The sequence below is a fragment of the Monodon monoceros genome, unplaced genomic scaffold, assembly GCF_005190385.1.
Source record: "Monodon monoceros isolate NGI ecotype Baffin Bay Population unplaced genomic scaffold, NGI_Narwhal_1 Super_Scaffold_2, whole genome shotgun sequence".
Classification (NCBI taxonomy): domain Eukaryota; kingdom Metazoa; phylum Chordata; class Mammalia; order Artiodactyla; family Monodontidae; genus Monodon; species Monodon monoceros.
This window is the reverse complement of record NW_021703776.1, coordinates 53,060,164-53,078,284: the sequence shown is the minus strand read 5'-3', so window position 1 is coordinate 53,078,284 and position 18,121 is coordinate 53,060,164.

The window sequence follows — 18,121 nt, the reverse complement described above, 5'->3', positions numbered from 1 at the left end:
GCCCATGGGCCCAGCCACTCCGTGGCATGTGGGATCCTCCCTGACCAGGGCACAAACCCCTGTCCCGTGCATCGGCAGGTGGACTCCAAACCACTGCACCACTAGGGAAGCCCCATCCCATGTTAGGGAAGTTTTTGACTACAATCTCTTCAGATATTTTCTCAGACCCTCTCTTTTCTTCTTCTGGGACCCCTATAAATCAAATGTTGGTACATTTAATTTTGTCCCAGAAATCTGTGAGACTGTCATCAATTATTTTCATTTTTTTTCTTTATTCTGCTCTGTGGCACTTATTTCCACTATTCTATCTTCCAGGTCACTTATCCATTCTTCTGCCTCAAGTATTCTGCCACTGATTCCTTCTAGATTATTTTTATTTTCATTTATTGTGTTGTTCATCATTGTTTGTTTGTGCTTTAGTTGTTCTAGGTCCTTCTTAAATATATCTTGTATTTTCTCCATTCTTTTCCGAGATTTTGGATCATCTTTACTGTCGTTGCTCTGAATTGTTTTTCAGGTAGACTGCCTGTTTCCTGTTCATTTGTTTGGTCTGGTGTGTTTTTACTTTGCTCCTTCATCCTCTGCCTATTTCTCTGTCTTCTTATTTTGTTTAACTTACTGTGTTTTCGGTCTCCATTTTGCAGGCTGCAAGTTCATAGTTCCCCTTATTTTTGGTGTCTTCCCCCTATGAGTGAAGTTGGTTCAGTGGGTTGTGTAGGCTTCCTGGTGGTGGTGGGGGGACTGGTGCCTGTGTTCTGGTCTTCTGGTGGGCAGGGCCGCGTCCAGTGGTGTGTTTTGGTGTGTCTCTGAACTTAGTATGACTTTAGGCAGCCTCTCTGCTAATGGGTGGGGTTGTATTCCTGTCTTCCTAATTGTTTGGCATGAGGCATCCAGCACTGGAGCTTGCTGGTCATTGGGTGGAGCTGGGTCTTAGTGTTGAGACTGAGATCTCTGGGAGAGCTCTTGCCAATTAATATTATGTGGGGCCAGGAGGTCTCTGGTGGTCCAATGTCCTGGACTTGGATCTCCCACATTGGAGGCTCAGGCCCAACCCCCGGCTGGCGCATCAAGACCCTGCCACTGCACAGCTCAGAAGAAAAGGAAGAAAAGAAAGATGAACAGATAGAACCCAAAAACAAATGGTAAAAGCAAAACTAAACAGGCAAAATCACACAAAGTAACATACAAATACATTGAGAAAAAGAAAACAAGCAAGCAAACGAAAACAAAGCAAAACAAAAAGCTAAAAAAAAACCCAGAAAAAATGAACAGATGGAACCCTAGGACAAATGATAAAAGGAAACATAAACAGACAAAATCACAGAAAGAAACATACACACACACTCACAAAAAGAGAAAAAAGGAAAAAAAAAAGAGGAATAGAGCAACCAAACCAATAAACAAATCCACCATTGACAGCAAGCACTAAAAACTAAACAAAGATAAACATAAAACCAAAAACAAATCAGACACAGAAAGCAAACCCCAAGTCTACAGTTATTCCCAAAGTCCATCGCCTCAATTTTGCAAACATTCGTTGTCTATTCAGATATTCTACAGAGGCAGAGTTTATCAAGTTGACAACGGTATTTAATCCGCTGCTCCTGAGGCTGCACTGAGAAATTTCCCTTTCTCTTTGTTCACACAGCTCCTGGGGTTCAGCTTTGGGTTTAGCCCCGCCTCTGCATGTAGGCCACCCTCAGGCATCTGTTCCCTGCCCGGACAGGTGGGAGTTAAAGCAGCAGCTGAATAGGGCTCTCTTGCCCACTCAGGCTGGGGAGAGGGAGGAGTGCAGTAGTCATAATTGGAATGTAGGGCGAGCCTGCGGCAGCAGGGTCCAACATGACATTGCAACAGCCTGAGGTGCACCGTGTGTTCTCCTGGGGAAGTTGTCCCTGGATCATGGGACCCTGGCAGTGGCGTGCTGCACAGGCTCCTAGAGGGGTGCGGGTAGTGACCTGTGCTTGCGGCACAGGATTCTTGGTGGCGGCAGTGGTAGCGTTAGTGGTCCATGGCTGTCTATGGTGTCTGAGCTGATAGTCGCAGCTCACACCCATCTCTGGAGCTCGCTTAGGCGGTGCTCTGCCATCTGTGGGCACATGGAACAGGAAGCCCCACTCCTCACGCACCCAGAAACAGTGGTCTCTTGCCTCTTAGGCAGTTCCAGACTTTTTCCCGGACTCCCTCATGGCTAGCTGTGGCACACTAGCCCCCTTCAGACTGTGTTCAAGCAGCCAACCCCAGTCCTCTCCCTGGGATGTGACCTCTGAAGCCCGAGCCTCAGCTCCCAGCCCCCACCCACCCCAGTGGGTGAGCAGACAAGTGTCTCAGGCTGGTGAGTGCTGGTCAGCACCGATCCTCTGTGCGGGAATCTCTCCGCTTTACCCTCTGCACCCCTGTTGCTGCACTCTCCTCCATGGCTCTGAAGCTTACCCCCCGCCAGCTCCTGTCTCCACAAGTGAAGGGGCTTCCTAGCGTGTGGAAACCTTTCCTCCTTCACAGCTCACTCCCAGAGGTGCCAGTCCCATCCCTATTCTTTTGTCTCTGTTTTTACTTTTTTCTTTTGCCCTACCCAGGTACGTGGGGATTTTCTTGCCTTTTGGGAAGTCTGAGGTCTTCTGCCAGCATTCAGTAGGTGTTCTGTAGGAGTTGTTCCACATGTAGATGTATTTTTGTTGTATTTGTGGGAAGGAAGGTGATCTCCATGTCTTACTCCTCTGCCATCTTTAAAGTCTCCTCAGTTTTCTTCTTTATAATGGAAATAATATTATTCCTACCTCATATGTGGTAGTAGGGAGCAAGTATTTTCCCACCCTGCTGTTTATTTCTGTATCAGCCCTGTTATCTGCAGACAGGCCAAATTCTCACACATCAGTCCTTTAAGTAACAAAGGTAGTGTTTGAATCTCCCATCTATCAAACCAATAGTTTGTTTTTCAATTGATTCATAACTTAGGCATGGAAACAGTTTTTGTTCCCCTCAAATCCCTGACAAATAGGGTTGATAAGAGGGCTAAATAAGAAAAATGTATACAGAAAGTTTACAAAGTAGACTTTGGTAGTTAATAAGCCCTTATTACATTTACTGTTATTACTTAAATATAAACCCTGTAGCAAATTCATACTTTAAAATTCCTCCAAGGTCTTTAAGTTGCAAATTGCCCTTAAGACTAAAGTTAATAAAACTGTATTTTTAAAACATTCTCTACAATTCAGATCTTTTGCTTTTACTAATTTGAAATATTTTACTAAGAAATAGTGAGGTTTAAGTATATCATATTTCATCTAATCCAAAATGCCAACAATAGTAGCATATATGTTTATTTTATATGTCATTAAGAAAGAAAAATGCTTCTAATTAATTCTAAGATGAAATAGATTAAAGACACATCACAATATTAGAGGTTTAAATATGCAAAAAATGTCTTAGAATTGATGAAATATGGTAATAAAATCGATGAGTCTGATTTTTCCCTTCACCCATGAGTTGGGATAATTTGAGATTAAACTACAGAGGCAGCAGGCAAGGCCATCCATATTTCTGAGCTGTATTAATGATTTCCCAGATCTTCCTGGCAGTACCAATAGGCTTCTGTTTCAAATGGGCCAAATCTGGGAAATTAATATGGACTGTACATTCTACAAAAATGTCCCTTGATCATGGACATCAACTATGTCCTGAAATGAAACCCGTATTAAGTTGCTGAATTTCAATCCATATTCAAATTCTGCTGTTTTTCTAAGGCACTAGCAAGTCAAAACTTTTTTTTTTTGAACATTCACAATGTACTCGTGGATCTGTATGCATGACGGTTTGCTGAACTGGCTTGAAACAGAACATTTAGTTTACAAAAACTACTTAATGCAAAGCTAAAACATTAAAATAAACTCTGCAAAGCACCTCACGTATGTCAGTATTTCTTTTGATTTGAGTCAGTGTTTCTAAGAAAGAGAGATTTAAAGAAACCAAAATGAATGTATACATTTTATGCAAAAATATCACCAGGAATATTTACAATTTTAGTAACGTATCATATCTTTCTGCTTTCCATTTTCAAAGCCATTAAAAAGAGAAAGAGTGAATGTAAAATTCCCCTCAGCAAAGCTTTTTTCTTCAACTACTGTTTCTTTTTCTTTTAACAGTATTGTACTGTACCATGGGCATGTTTATTCATGTGTCTCATTGATTCATGTGTATACTATACTCATTTATATCTAGTGCACAGTTGGTAGTATAAAATATGGGTTTGTGGAGTAAGACTCTTGATTTGAAATAGCTGGCCAATAAAACTAAGCTATTAGATTAACAAGTCATTGCCTTAAAGGGAGGAATCAACACAAGGTTGATTTTCAGTCTGTTTATCGCTTCCTCACCAGATGAGAGAAAAGAGTGACTTGGTGTTTACATAGTTCTTTGGTCTGTCTGGAAAGATTTGTGTTCTTTGCTAATGTGCTGGCAGCAGTTCAAGCTTATAGTCTTCTGATTATCCATTCTATGTCCTTTCAATATTTTGTGGACTACTATACGATGAGGCTCACCCAGAATGGCAGTAAACAAATACGTATTTTATAGCAATCCACTAGTACTCTAGTTTCCAGATAATTTCCATCCTTCAAGGCCAACAACCAAGATACAGGATATTTTCTGTTTCTATATGCAAAATTTATTCTGTCTGTGGGCCAGTTCCGGGTCATAGGTTTCTTGAGCAATACAGGTTACAGAATATCTCAGGATATTTAGGACAATACCTTATCAAGGAGCCATTTAAAAAGAGTGTGGCAGATTTTAAAAGGATGTTTTTTCAGTGGACACTTTTAAATTTGAGGTTTAAAAACATTGTTACTGATTGAGTGCTAATAGGGAGAGCTTGGACTTGGTCAGTATTTTCCCACCTCTTGGGCAGTGGCAGAAACCAAGTAAAGATATGGAAGTTAACTCATTTCCTTATCTCTTTCGATCTTTCAGAAGCCTGGATCCCTGATGTACTTTGCCTGTTGACAGAATGGTAACAATGGGATTGATTTTGATTTTGTTTGCTTTACCTCCTATGTTATAGAGAATTACTGCACTAACTATGGGCTGCCATCTGAGCCATCTGAAATGGGCTGAGACTCAAACTGTCCATGGGAATTGGAGGCTTAAATCCAGGCCCTCATGGGTTCTATTTGTAAGAGACAGGCCCTGTCAACCACACTACTACTTCTAGAGCCTATTTCTCACCTGCTCTCTGTGCTAAGGATTACAGAGAGTGTTTAGGGGGTGTTAAAGTGGATGGCAATCTTACTGGGCACCTGCTAAGGTCAGGTTACACCACAGTTCATCCATTACTCCTGATTCAGAGACCTCCGTTTTAATGTTCTCACTCAGTTACTTACTCGCAGTTGAAAAGCACAGAGAACACTGAGGCAGGGCCTCCAAAGTTTGATGCTTATTTCTTTGACTAAGCATTTTACTTCAGCATGGAAGAAAAACTGATCTGAGCAAATGTTTTGCCCTGATTCCCTTGTTAAAGAAACAAATATCTAGAGCAAATACATAAATTCCTTGTAACCACCCCGCTCTCCAAAAACCAAATGCCAAAAAACCCAGCATAGAATAATGACTAAGTCATAGACAGGCTCACTTGAAATCTGAAGAAATGGTTATGTGAAGTAATAATAAGGTGCTCTCAACCATGTTCTTCGGAGTTTAGCACACTTCAATTATCCCATGTCCTCTTAAAAGATATGGGCTATCAGAGACATGAAATTGCTCCCTAGATGGATTGTTTCAGAACTTATAGGAAAGAATATCTGCTCTGGAATCATTCCAATGTGGATTTGAATCCCAGCTTTGCCACTTGTTAGCTGTGTGAACTTAGGTAAATTCCTTCTTATCTCTGAGCTGCGAGTCCTTCTTTTATCAAACTGGCACCGTAATATCACCCTGCAGAGCTATTGTGAGGGAAAAGTAAGATTATATTAAATACTTACAGCTGTTACTAGAACAGCATAGATATACTGGCAGTGCTCTCCTGCCCTGACTCCCTCAGGATGAATTCAAGGTCCTGAGAATTTCCTTGCTGACGGTATGTGTATGTGAGGCAGATATTTCTTAACTAGATTATACTGTTAGACTCCGAAACTTTTCCCCCCGTTTTCTGTCTCGTTCTGGTATTTTTGGTTCTCTTTTCTGGACATCCTTATTCAGCCTCATGTCTTTGATGATCACACCTGTGCAGAAGACCAGTGATTATCTATCTTCAGCCCTGATCTTTCTCGACAGCTCTCGGCCCCCATTTCTAATTGCCTGTGGACGCCTCACATTTGCTCTCCTGTCAGCACTTCTAAATAGGACCGCCAAACTGAACCAATAACTTTTCCTCTCAGACCTGTGCCACTTTCTCCTTGGCTTTATGTCAGTTTAACCAACTAGCCTGGGAGGCTTGGGATTATAGTTGATTCTTCTGTCTGCCCCTGTCCTTGACAGTCCCAACAGTCAGAAAGTCACATGGAACCCACTCCTGGAAATTTCTCACTTCCATACTGTTCTGTCAATTTCCTCAGCCCTCACCAGGCCTTAGATCTTGTCACGTTCTACGATCATTGTGGGGGAGGCCTTTTCACTGATTTCCCTGACCCTTCTCTGTTCCCTTTTTGATCCATTCTTCACTCAGCTCTGAGAGTTGTCACAATCTCAAGGCTGTCATTTCCTTCTTAGAAAGCTCCCCTATTACTTCTAGATTACCGTCTAAAACATCAGTGTGGTAGTCACGTTTATGTCCCAATTTGGCCCAGACCTATTTTTTATTTTAAATAAATATTATTTTAATTTAATATAAAACATTTGAAACATGCAAGCAAGTACAAAGATTATATAAAGGAAACTAATATACCAGTTACTTAGAATTAGCATTCGTTGATATTTTCCAAGTTTCCTTCATATTTTTGTTCTATTTACATATTTTAAAATAAAATCTAAGGCTTCCCTGGTGGCGCAGTGGTTGAGAGTCCGCCTGCCGATGCAGGGGACACGGGTTCGTGCCCCGGTCCCGGAAGATCCCATATGCCATGGAGCGACTGGGCCTGTGAGCCATGGCCGCTGAGCCTGCGCATCCGGAGCCTGTGCTCCGCAACGGGAGAGGCCATAACAGTGAGAGGCCCGCATACAGCAAAATAATAATAATAATAAAATAAAATCTAAAACCCTACCTCCTCATCTCCTTCCACTCTGTCCTTGTTATCTCTCTACCTTATTTTCCCCTTCCTTTCTCATATTTCATGTTCTTGGTGGTTGTGATGAAAGAGGGCTGGTATTTGGGGGATGAGAGAAGATCTCTTAAAGTAGGGCTTCTAAGGAGGTGATCTGAGCAGACGTTACTTCTCTCAGGGTAATATCTCCATGTTATATCACTGACACGTGAGTAATAGGCAGCATAACAAAGTGATTTCTAATCATGGCTACGACGCTCGCAAGCAAGGTACTCAACTTCTGTAAAACCGAGTTTTCTCATATGTACAGTGAGTGTCACCATACCTACCTCAAGGATCATTGTGAAGGTTACCTGAGATAATGTACATGAAGTACCCAGATCAGAGCCTGGCATCGATATGTCAGTTGAGGAATTGGAATGGACCATAATGGACTAAATGATACAGGCCTGTTCTTTCCTTGCAGGAGCAATGCAACCTGAATGTACAAGAGCTGTAAAAGTGGCCCCAGGGCTTTTTAGGGGGTTATCATGAAATATGGAATGTGTGCACTTGGTTTGAACTTGAAGCTGGCAAATACTAAAGTAACCAACTCTCCCTCCCTTTAGCCTGATCCTCTCCACCAGCCTCTGTGTCAGCCCGGGGTTAAAGTGCATAACCTTGTGTCAAGGTATTCATTGCTAAATGTCCCCAGGGAAACTACAATGCGGTTGTTTCATTAAAGGCCTTGCCTCCTGCTACGAAAACCATTTCATGTCCCCCATTTCATTCCATTTATGTTTGTATTTGGGCTAAGAAATAGTTAAATGGGTTTCTAACATATCTTTGACTTGAGTCATGTTTAAGTGACTTCCTGAAATAAGAAACCAATGTTACATCTGTCACAGAAGCCAAAAAGAAATCCTACATATGTGAATGATTATATTCCTTGCCCAAGGTGTGAGTCCCCCAGTGCTTCAGAAAAGGCCATCAATCCCTGCAATATCCCTGACTACTGCATGTTACATCCAGGTCTTAGAGTTATGGAGAGATATGTAGACCTTGTGACAGACAGAAAGTGGGTTGGCTACAGCTCTGGGGAAGTTCTTGTGCCTTGCTTATTCCTGCTGTTCATCTTGTGCTCCTGAAGACTGGCGCTGTAACACTGCTACCTGCTGACGGGAGCTGAGTAACTTGTGTATGGCTGAAACATATGTCCTGTTGAGAAACCTCTCATCTTTGACTATTGGTTAAAGCCCTTCATGGATAATATAATGTCCCATTTAATATAGGAACTAGGAACAACCCTTTCTTGTTCTGATATTGAAACTAAGTCTTATATGAACAAACATCAAAACATTGTTACATGAAAACCCAACATTTTGCATTTAAAGAAAGAATGATGTGTTTCTCATGCCTTAGGAAATTTTGAAAAATGTATTGACAAGGGCAATTCCCAGGTAACAGTTTACTAACTCTGAAAATTCAGATGGCATAGAGCTTAGGAAAGGACAGAAATTGTGGCTGGATTCTTCATATTTGCCTACCATTGAGAGTAATTTAGGTTGAGGAAATACATTTCCATAATTCACATACATTAGTGAATGAATGAATTCAATTTTTATTGAATAATTTTCATCAAGGATCTATACCCATGAAAGCTGGGTTGGAAAACATGGGTTGATGTAATCATTGCTTATACTGAAGGGAGGATATGTGGTTGAGTAGGTTGAATGTAGGGAGTGCTGAAACAGTACTTAATTTAAGCTTTCAAACTGGGAATAATGAATCAACTATTAAAATTTGAAGGTGGCAAAGCATTATGGATTAGCTATGCTTCCATAAAAAATATAAATTTTTAAATAATTTATTAGTTGATTCTTTTGTTGTTAACGTCTATATCTCTAAATAATATGCTTATATTGCTGTGTTATTATTTTAAAAATTTTAGGCTTTATCTTTTGATTTTCCACTAAGGATTTAGCTCTCTGTTGCCAAATTCTCCCATTTTGCCACTACTCACATACACATCTCCATTTCCTCCAGTGTCCCATTTTATTTTTATCATTGTTTTGGTTATATTAATATTTATATTTATCTTCCTAAAATATGCATATTATTTAGGATGGAGCCATGTAGTAAACTGTAATTATCCTATTTTGTGCTTAATTGAAGATTAGTTATATTGTTTTTGATGAATCTAAAAACATATTTGTTACTAATACAACCTCACCTATTCTCTAGTGTTAGTAATTCTGTTGTTTTTGCTTGATTTTTGGAAAAGGTATTTATCAATAATTTAATCTCAATATCTCTTCCAGATGTCTAAATCTTTTCAAGGTGTTCGTTCCCTTCAGGTATTATATCAGTTATATCTGTTTTTCTCAGAGCATTCTGACTTGCTTCTACCTAGACTGGTTGCCCTCTATAGATACAGTTGAATTTCTGAGATTTTTCATGTCTGAAAATGACATCACTTTATCCTCACAGTTGACTGGTAGTTTGGATGGATATACAATTCTAGGTTGGACAACCTTTTCCCTCATGTTGTTGAAATCTTCTATTTTCAAGTATCTAGAGTTGCTGTTGAGAAATGTTAGGACAAAATTTTTGACATTTTACAGCCGTTTCCCCCCCCCTTCCTGTAGGCTTGTAGTGTCTTTCCTTTATCCCTAGTGTTCTAAATGTTCTTTGGTCTCTTTTTGAGTCAATGATCTGTATACTCAGTTTGTTCCTTTTAGTATGAAAACTCATGTCTTTCAGTTATAATTTTCTAAAATTATTTCTTTGATGATTTCTGCTTCTTCACTTTTTCTGTTTTCTGTAACTATTACTATTTCAGATATTAGACTTCCTTCATTGGTCCTCTATTTAAAAAATTTTTTTCACTGTCCTATTTTTAATTACTTTGTGCTTTACTATATTTATCAACTTCATCTTCCAACATTCTCCACCTGAGTTTTCACTTTCTGCTATCATATTTTAAATGTCCAAGTATTTTTTTTCCAGAATGTTTCTTTTTATAACATTCTGTTCTTGTTCATGAATGCAAGATCTTTTCTTACCCACTGGAAAAATATATTATTGAAGTTTTTTTGAAGTTTATCTCTATGCACAGTCTTTGCTATCTTTACGCTGCTTATTTCTGCAGGTTGTTTTAATCCTTGTCTTTCAGAGTAGAGATTTTATATCAGTATCTGGTGATGCTTGATTATATGTTCATATATAATTATGGGGCATTTAAAAACATAATAGTTGCTCTATTCTCATGGACTAGGCTGGGCAATTGTGGAGTTCCCCATAGGATGATTCTACTCTTACCACTTGCTTAAGAAATTCCTGCTATCAGTATCTCTGTGTCTCTTCTCTGGTCTTGTTGGATTCTTCAGGTGGCTTTCTAAATTCTTACCTGAAGGGTTCTGGGAGCCAAACTGGGTAAGAAAATTAGGAGCCTGATTATCCAGGATATTAATCTTTCCTTAATTTCCTTGTTTACCCTTATACACTGTAAAGTACTACCAGCTTTTTTTTTTTTTTTAACATCTTAAGTGAGACTCTATGATTTATGTAAACCCCTGCTGCTCTGCCAGGGCTGGAGTGGGGCTGCCACCTGGTTGCATGGAGTGGGCAGATGGGATCTGGAAGTCCCAATGGTTCTTTAACAGATTTTTCAACCTTTGTTCCTATTTTTGGCTATCATTACCTCTACTATCATACCCATTTCAAGTTTTGCTGTGTACGCCCATTTCTTTTTATTTAAACATCTTTATTGGAGTATAATTGCTTTACAATGGTGTGTTAGTTTCTGCTTTATAACAAAGTGAATCAGCTATACATATACATATATCCCCATATCTCCTCCCTCTTGCGTCTCCCACCCTCCCTATCCCATCCCTCTAGGTGGTCGCAAAGCACCAAGCTGATCTCCAAATGTACACCCATTTCTTTATAGTTTACTCCACTGTCAGTTCAGGATTCAGTTTTCTCTGATTTGCTAAATCAATAAACATTTCTCCAGCAGATTTTTAACGTATACGTATATGTAAGTATGTATATATATATATATATATACACACACACACACACACACATATCAATCTAATTGATATATATATATCAATATATGCAGACATATATATACATATGTAATTAGATTGATAACAGTGTCAGTCCTGGTTCCAGCAGGGATTAGATGGGATACTCAAATTAGAACATTTCGAGTAGAGTTTAATAAAGGGCTCTCATATTCACAGACATGAGAAGAATATAGATATACCAAAAAGGATCAGGCAGCGTGCTGGAGTTAGTAACAAGAAGATTTTACTAATCCTAGGCCTTAAGGTCTGAAGAGAGGTCATGATTACCTGTACCTGGAGGTAGAGACAGCTGTATAAGGAGAGGGCTGCTTGACAGGAATGGGTTTAGGTTGGATAGATACAGCCAGCTCATGGCAACCCTGCAGGAGGGAACCAGGGGAATAAGTACTGTGACCAATTCCATTTCCTCCTGCCATCTCTTGATGGTGCTCATGTTTGGTCAAGTCCACGAGAAAATGTTAATGCCACTGATCCAGGTCAGTGAGTTCTGTCCCCCACTCCCACATGCACAGAACAAAGTGAAAAAGAAGAGAGATGGATCTGGAGAGGGAAATGAAAGTTAATCCTAATTGACTCTGTGATTACATTGTCGACATCATTTATTTTAGGAAAAGGTAAAGTTGAAGGGATTTAAACTGTATACAATTGAGCGGTAAGGAATAACTAAAGAATGTTATTCAAGACATTAGGAAAAACATAAAATGAAGTAGGTATTAGGTTTAATTATACACTTTACCTCTTTGTGATCTCACAAAAATTATGAATTGGACTCACCAAGTTATATACACATATTTAATGTGATTTGATTCTTGTGGCTTCTGGACAAAATTGCTCCCAATTGGATTTCACCCCAATATCTTTTGTGTTTACATTTCACAAAGATGACTTGCAATTACTGTTTCATGAATGGCACCTGTAAAATAAATGCCATCCACGTGCTTTTGCATTTCAAAATGATATGGTGGAACTTTTTCCACTCAAAAACTCTAGTGAATATAGCAATTAATCTTGAAGTTCTATTTCAAAACTAATCAAAGTAGACTTCCTGAGTTCAAATTCAGGTTCAAAGGCAAAGCAAGGATCTTTTCAAGTAACCTTGGTTTTAGTGAAAGTGTTTCTGAGGGACCTAATTATAAGTAGAATATTTTCTTATTGTGTTTCTCCCTGTTCTTCTAATCCCAGAAAAGACCACACAAATTTTGAACATGATGTTAATTACACACAGAAGAGTTCAAAAGTTTAAAAAATTGAAGGGAGAAGTTCTTCTAGAAGGTATTCAATGCATTAAAACAGAAATAGAAACTTGTTTCTCCCAATATGATGGGTCACTGAAACCATTTCCATGCATCTGGAATAAATTAAACAAGATAACTAGATATACCATCCTAATACAAGTGTAAAGACTCACATATTACAAAGTCAGAGATTATATGATTATATGTAAAAGAATCAAACAGCAAAATATGGACTTTTGAGAAATTTTCTCTACACCGAAGTCAATATCAATAAAACGGAAGTGTACTTATGTCCATGTGTGTGACATTTAGAAGTAATGCCCTGCTCTTTTCCAAAACAGTATCTCTAATAGTTGGTAGGCATATAATTTTTATGTCTCTGAACATCCATGGGAGATTAAGAAGTCTGTGACACAGTCAGCTATGACAAGGAAAACTGGGTGTTTCTCAGATGGCAGAAATGGCCTGCAGTTTTTCTCCCTGAATACAAGAATGAACAATGCAAGCCTGTGTAGTAGCGTGTTGGGAAATTAAACATTATTCAAATGTAAGAGGTCAGATCCCTCTCGGCCTCACCTAACCATTTGAATACTTTTCCCTGAGTCTAGTCCTTGCCCTTCTCTTTGCTTTTCACATGTGCAGCTAAGGGGTGCTAGTACATGCACACCAGCAAAGTGTTGTATGAGGGTAGCCAATGTGTAAAGTGGGAGTGCTAGAAAGAGCAAAATGTTAACACACAGCTAATGCCCAGTTAAGAATACAGGGTATAGGAAGCCACAGATCGTCTGTGGTCAGAACAGGTTAGCTGCTACAAGTTGGATAACGAAAAACAAAATAACGTTTGGTACATCATGGGACCAGAATCTCGATGTTATGGGTTTAACGTGTGACTCCCCCAAATCCATATGTTGAAGTCCTAACTTCGGTTTCTCAGAATGTGAACCTATTTGAAAATAAGATCACTGCCAGTTAGCTAAGGTGCTTCCTCAGCAAAGATCCCAAATAAACAGGTTCAGTGAAAAGGAAACATCAGTACTCATCATGTCTCTTTTTATTAACTTTTACAGAATCTGAAAGGTGGAATTTTAGGAGGCAGAGGTGCATGAAATTAAGCCTTCTTTGTATCTAAACCCTATCAGTTATCCTGTCTTAATTTTTCAAAACTTCGTTGGTTTCTCAGAAGGATTAAGATGGGAGCCTAACAAAGCCCCAAGATCTCATTTTATAGATTTAGACCTTAAAACATCTGGACAGGGCTTCCCTGCTGGCACAGTGGTTGAGAGTCCGCCTGCCGATGCAGGGGACACGGGTTCGTGCCCCGGTCGGGGAAGATCCCACATGCCGCGGAGCGGCTGGGCCCGTGAGCCATGGCCGCTGAGCCTGCGCGTCTGGAGCCTGTGCTCCGCAATGGGAGAGGCCACAACAGTGAGAGGCCCGCGTACCGCAAAAAAACAAACAAACAAAAAAAACATCTGGACATTTGATTTTTCAATGCTCAGCATCTATTCCCCCTGGCTTTGCTAACAGTATGCCAATTGTCCCCTGGAAAAGGATCCTTCCCTCATCCTGCTTGGTCTTAGTGGATGGTCAAGGGAAGGGCCGCATCTCCTTCCCTGGCTAGGGTTTATACGTGCGATTGAGGCTAAAAGAATCAGATTCATTCTTCTGGGAATCAGCCTTGTCACAAGGACAGAAAACATTTGGATTCAGTCCATTTTGGTGGTGGTGCCTTGAAGAGACTCCTTTTGTTAATGGTCAGGAGAGGTCCCAAACTACTTGCCCCTGTTTTTCCCAAGATCTTAACTTTTTCTTGGGATTCTGTGAGATACTCAGTATCTGTCTAGTGAATACAGTTTTCTTAAGTTAGTAAGGGTTGTTTTCAGTTGCATTTAGTCAGAGATCCTTAACTGATTCAGCCTACCATCCTTTTCCAGTGTTATAGTTTTCTAGTATTCTGACACTGGTATTTCCAGGGATGATAATAGTCATAGGGAATTTAAATTACTCATTTGATAATTACTGTTTTGAAGATTTTTTTTTTTCTCTCTGAAGCATCTAAATAGGCATTTTATAAATTGATCCTGGATCATTAAGTGGTTAAATTTTGCAGGGGAGTACAATAACTAGGAAACCATCCAGGGTTTTAAGTTTTGTGGGGGGGGATTTTTTTTATTTTAAAGGGCTTCTCAATAATGTATATTGTTTCCCAATCCCTTTGTATATTGTCCTTGAAGAGTAAGATTAAAACTAGAGGGAATGTTTTCAGTTCCCTGAAAATATAAATTGCTGGAGGAAAAGGGAAGGACATTCATGGTAGCCTACATAGCACTATATAAATGATAATGTTTTTGAAAATGCTTTTTATCATTCAAGAGAAAGATTAGTTTGTTTATGTATTATTTGTCACAATTAATGAGAGTAAAGAAAAGCATCCTGAATTTCAGCAGCAAAAATGCAAAAAAAGCTCTAAGATTATATAACAAAAACAGAAAGGTCTATTTTAGTTCCTAATCCTTATAACACTCAGTTTAAAAATTGTAAATATATAAAATATTTCTGATTATTCTGGTAATAATTCTAAAGATGCATGTAACTTTGACAAGAATGTATAATTATAAGGTTTCTAATTATTGGAAATTACCCAAAGATTAATTAGAAGTCAAGATTGTTTTCCAAATAAACAAAAAAGTCTGTGTTTTTTCTAAATAAGGAGATAATTTTAAAAACTCAGGGTAGTTTGTTTGTATAAACAATTCTAAAATTTCAGACTTTTTTTGTTAATTAAAACTATAAACAATTTTATGTTTAAAGATAAATTTTAAAGTTTTCACTAAAGAAGACTAAAACAACAATATTTTAATATGCTACACTTGAATTTGTGATTTCGATTACTTCCATTTTATCCTACATCTGCTCAAAAATTATATGCACGTGTGTATATATAACACACACACATACATACACATGCACTTGTGTTCAATTAAATAAATACATTAAATATTTTTCCCTTTAAAATAGATGTAAAAATGCTCTGCATTGACAGTAAAAAAATCTGATAATGAAGTTCATTTCTGCTACTTACTACACTTGTAGCTGTTGCCTAATACAGTCTTGAAAATGTCCCTTAGTTTCTCTGGACCTCGGTTTTATCTGTTAAATATGACTGTTTTGCTTGCTTATATCAGTCATATAGGGTAGGTTATGTTGTGCTAACAAATGACCTACAAATCTCAGTGGCTTTAATGAACATTTAAAATTTTTCTCTCACTTAAGCCAAACATCTAACAAAGATTGGCAGGAGATGGTGGGGTTGTTCTTGTCACTTGGGGACCCCAGCTAACAGAGCATATTGAATGATGGCTGTCTCTATGCCAGAAGAAAAAGAGAGGGCTCAAGAAACTTACATTGCCAGCTAAGTGCTCTAGTCTGGAGATGACAAATGTCACTTGCATATTCAACTCATTGGCTGGTCACATGGTCCCATCAACCCCAGAGGGGCCAGAAAATGCCATTCTATTCGAATGAGAGAGACAGATATTTTGTCAACAGTACTAATGGCTACCATATCACTGCATAGCATTCTTGGGCTTTGTAAATAAAAGTGCTTTGTAAAATATGAAGTAATATTTATACTCACGTCTTTTGGCTCCAAAGCCCCTCTTTTTTCCACCATACCAGATTGCTGTTAAACTTCATTGCCATCCTTTTGATCTTTCATTTAATTAGCACATATTTATTGAGTGCTTATAAAATGCTAATCACTGTGCAAGGGGTACAAATGTGGATAGGGCAGTCTTTGTCCTCAAGGCGTCCGAAATTCAGTGGAGAAAAAGAAAACAGAACTCTGCTACCATGAGATTAGTTCTATGTTTGTCACAGAGAAGAGGATGAGCATTTCTGCTGGGGTAGACTGAAAATAGCATATATGAAATGGGCTCTAGGTCATGATGAGGCTTTTGGGGTTCTAAAATCACTGAGTTTTCCTATCACATAATCTTTGCCCCAATCCACTTAAAAGGATAACACCTAAGCTGGCCATTAAAAAACAAAAAAAGAAAACAAAGAAGACCATGTACTGGTTCTGTCAGATGAACAAAATAATTGTTTTGCTGCATGGCCACAGTTATTGGGCACCTTTAAAACCAAGTTTAGATAACTTATTTTTAAGCCGCTTCCCCCTAAAAACAGACGCTTGCTTCAAATAGAAAAGCAAGTCACAGTTCTGAGAAATCCCATCTGTTTACCTTTAGCAGTACTTGATTTTAAAAAGGCACATTTAAAATTCTTTCACCTTTACGTATTTAAAAAAATTAGCCCTGAGTCCTTTAAAAAAGAAACCTCTTTCTTTTTTCTAAGTCATTTCAGCTGAAACAGGAAGGACAAGTAGGTAATAAAACCCGAGAATGGTGTCTTTTAGAAAAATTAAGAGTGTGGTGGAAGCTGCTTTAGTCAGTGGCATTTAATTCAGTTAAACAAACATCTATTATTATAGGTAAGCCATCAAGAGATTTACCAACTCGTGGGGGAGACAGACAAAAATAATCTATATTATAAGTTAGAATGGAAGTGGGGCACATATGTGTAGTGGAAAAATATCAGGGGCACAGAGAAAGGGTCATGATTCTGTTCACTCTGATAATGTTTCTGATAATGCTTTACAGAGCTCTAATCTAAGCTGGACCTGGAACAATGAATAGGATTTCAAAAGCAGGAAGGGAGGAAGAGAGTGGAGGTGGGACTGGGGTAAGAGCATGAGATTGAAGTCAAAATATGAGGGAAAAGCCTAGTGACAAGAAAATGCATATGCCCTATTTGGGCAATGGCAAGCAGTCTAGAATGATAGGGCATTTTGGGGGGTGTGTGTGTGTGTGTGTGTGTGTGTGTGTGTGTGTGTGTATGTAATAGGAGGTAAGTACAGCAGAGTAGATTGAGGCTAGCTCATGAAGAGCCCTGAACATCACGCTAAGGTGTTCAGAGTTCATTTTTTTTTTTTTTCAAGTCCTCTTTAATGGAATAGATTGTTCCAAAACAAACTTGGAAATATATTAATTTTAAAAGGTTTCACTCACATCTTTAATCTTGAATACTATATAAAATTTAAAAACTCAGAATTTAGTAAGAATATATTATAAACTGGTGATATATTAGAATTGAAATTGTATATTATGGTATTTCTTTTTTTAAACGATTTTTAAAAAGATTTATATTGGAGTATAGTTGATTTACAATATTGTGTTTCAGGGGTACAGCAAAGTGAATCAGTTATACATATACATATATCCACTCTTTTTTTTTTTTAGATTCTTTTCCCATATAGGCCATTACAGAGTATTGAGTAGAGTTCCCTAGGCTATACAGCAGGTTCTTATTAGTTATCTATTTTATATATAGTAGTGTGTATATGTCAGTGCAAATCTCCCAATTTATCCCTTTCCCCATCCCCTGGTAACCAAAAGTTTGTTTTCTACATCCGTGACTCTACTTCTGTTTTGTAAATAAGTTCATTTGTACCCTTTTTTTAAGATTCCACATATGTGATATCATATGATATTAGTCTTTCTGTGTCTGACTTACCTTACCTAGCATGACAATCCCTAGGTCCATCCATGTTGCTGCAAAT